This window comes from Oryctolagus cuniculus, chromosome 9, assembly GCF_964237555.1.
Source record: "Oryctolagus cuniculus chromosome 9, mOryCun1.1, whole genome shotgun sequence".
NCBI lineage: Eukaryota > Metazoa > Chordata > Mammalia > Lagomorpha > Leporidae > Oryctolagus > Oryctolagus cuniculus.
Window position 1 is genome coordinate 28,597,539 of NC_091440.1, and position 3,284 is coordinate 28,600,822.

General features: G+C 38.9%; 1 pseudogene; it reads right to left on the reverse strand.

The window, feature by feature from the left end:
* Positions 1–1,098: 1,098 nt before the first annotated feature.
* LOC127492247 (U2 spliceosomal RNA) lies at positions 1,099–1,256 on the reverse strand (annotated as a pseudogene).
* Between the last annotated feature and the right edge of the window lie 2,028 nt (positions 1,257–3,284).

Consider the following 3,284-nt stretch of genomic DNA (forward strand, 5'->3'; position numbering starts at 1 on the left):
ATCAGTTTGGTGAATCAAGGATAGTCTGGTACAATCATGCTCAAATAAATAAAGAAAATACAACTATGAATCAATGAAAGAATAATGATGCGCTGCTGTAAATAAGTTCCTATATTTATGACATGAACCAAGTTTGTCTAAAGATAGAACAATTTTTTTATAATTTTTTTTTATTTGACAGGTAGAGTTATAGTCAGTGAGAGAGAGACAGAGAGAAAGGTTTTCCCTCCGTTGGTTCACTCCCCAAATGGCCGCCACGGCGGGAGTTGCGCCTATCCGAAGCCAGGAGCCAGGTGCCTCTTCCTGGTCTTCCACGTGGGTGTAGGGGCCCACGCATTTGGGCTATCCTCCAGTGCCCTCCAGAGCCACAGCAGAGAGCTGGACTGGAAGAGGAGCCACCGGGACAAGAACCTGGCGCCCATGTGGGATGCCAGTGCCACAGGCAGAGGATTAACCAAGTGAGCCATGGTCCTGTCCCCAAGATAGAACAATTTTAAAAACATTTTTTATACCCCTGTTGTTTATCTTCATTTGAAATTGTGCGTACTAACAGTTTAGTAGAGAAGTTTTTCCTGTGACTGGGGTTATGACAATGCACCAAGTTTAATTCAGTTTAGGAGAGAAAACACTGGACAGTATTTTAATTATAGAGTATTTTATTATGAAGGATGGCATATTTATGAAACTGTTGGAAGAACTGTAGAAAATTACAAGGGAACAGGCAGAAAAATATTCATGATAGGCCCTGCTTTTCAGAGCAGTACACATATGACCATCATGGAATCAGAATATAAATTATTAGGAAATTGCTACCAGATTTATTGCATTACAAAGTTTATATTCTTTCTTTTTTGAAGAAGCTGGGATCAAGAAGTCACTATAACCATGGCCACAAGTGTATTTTGACACACACAAATGATGATGAATGCTGCACATTTGTCCTGGCCCACTGTTAATACCCATTTCCTAGATTTGGTTCACTAAACAGCTACTTCATATGAAATTTTCCCCATATCTTTGCCAAGATACTAATATAATACCTTTGTCTCATTTCTACCTTCAAAGCTCAAAAGAAAATTTTTTTAAACTTTATGGTTTTCAGAGTATCCAAAGCCATATTAGAAGGCAAATGTGAGTAGATGTTTCATGATATTATGCAACTCCAACAGAAATATCTATTTAAAGAAATCAATGATAAAACTGAGCTGATGTGAAAATTCCTACACTTGATCTTAGCCAAAAGGCTGAGAAGGGATGTGAGAACTCCTTTAAACAAATTCTCAGACATCCCACTTCACAGATATTATGATGTCATGATAATAACACACCATGCAATGTGTAGAATGAATTCTCTATTTTCCTTGATTCTTGTTATATTTAAATATTAATTTTCTGAATTCCCTAGGTTTGCCTTTTAGCTTGCATATTTAGCTTACATATTCATTTGACTTTTAGCTTACATATTTGACTCCTAAAATCAGAAATGCCATTCTTTTCTCACATCCTCTCTATTGGTCTACCTATCTGTTTCAGGAAGCCTGATTTTATCACCAAAGTTATTTGCACTTGTTCCACTCTATAGCTCCCAAAGTTCTTTTTTTTAAAGATTTTATTTATTTATTTGAAATAAATTCAGTTACAACTTTTTTCTTCAAGAAATTAAGACACTTGAAAAGATTAAGAATATTTCTCTGTCTCAAAGCTGGAAATATTAAATAAACCTTTGCCTTACCTTACATATGCTTGATGCAATATACATTAACATAGATAGTATATATTTTTCTAAGAAAGACAATTTTATTGCCAATTAAATTAAATTTATAATTTAATCTTGTATTAAATCAAATGCCAAGCATACATCAAAATAAGCAGAAGAATATTTTTTTCTTTTGACAGGCAGAGTGGACAGTGAGAGAGAGAGAGAGAAAGGTCTTCCTTCCATTGGTTCACCCCCCAAATGGCCGCTATGGCCCGTGCGCTGCACCGGTACGAAGCCAGGAACCAGGTGCTTCCTCTTGGTCTCCCATGCAGGTGCAGGGCCCAAGCACTTAGGCCATCCTTTACTGCCTTCCCAGGCCACAGTAGAGAGCTGGACTGGAAGAGGAACAACTAGGAAAGAATCTACCGCCCCAACCAGGACTAGAACCCGGGGTGTCGGCACCGCAGGCAGAGGATTAGCCAAGTGAGCCATGGCACCGGCCAAGAAGAGTATTAATAACGTTCTTTCATCTATCACCCAGTTTCAACAATAACAACCCATGGTCAACCTTGTTTCATCAATACCTCCATCTATTTCTTCCCTTCCTTATAATTTTGAAGCCAAGACCAGATGATATGATATGATTTTACCTACAAATATACAAGTAAGTATCTAACACATACTTAATTTTGATTATTGAGGGAAAACTTAGAAGCTATTCCCCACCCAGAAAATTAACACCACTACTACAATCACATGGCTGCTTGACACAACGCACTTATTCTGAGTAGCAAATGATACGACCAAGAGAATCTTTTAGAGGATTTGGAGCTTCATTAGTAGGGAATTGGAGTGAGAACAGAAGAAATATGTTTTATTAAAATAAAATACATCACAATTACCTGACCAGAAATTCCACCCCAACTCCTAGAACACTCAAGCTCCTCTTCAGAGAAAGTATCCACAAAATTAATTTTGTCTTACCTGTTGGACTATTCCAGTCCCATGAAGTTTTCAAAACCTTCTTATCAAAACTATAGGCTTTTTGAAGAATTTTAGGTGTGGATGGTAGATTTTATAGACCAAGTTTTCAAAAACTAAAACATTATTAACAATCAGTAGCTTATTTTAGAAATGCTTGTCTTTTATTCTCCATTAGTTTATGTCAAAAATGCAAATTCAAAAGCTACAAAAAATAAGTTTTTGCGAAATAAATTTTATGGAAATGGTGACTTTAAAAAAAGATTATAGGCCAGTGCCGCGGCTCAACAGGCTGATCCTCTGCCTAGTGGCGCCGGCACACCGGGTTCTAGTCCCAGTCGGGGCGCCAGATTCTGTCCCGGTTGCCCCTCTTCCAGGCCAGCTCTCTGCTGTGGCCAGGGAGTGCAGTGGAGGATGGCCCAAGTCCTTGGGCCCTGCACCCCATGGGAGACCAGGAGAAGCACCTGGCTCCTGCCATCGGATCAGTGCGGTACACCGGCCACGGTGGCCATTGGAGGGTGAACCAATGGCAAAGGAAGACCTTTCTCTCTGTCTCTCTCTCTCACTGTCCACTCTGCCTGTCAAAAAAAAAAAAAAAAAAAAA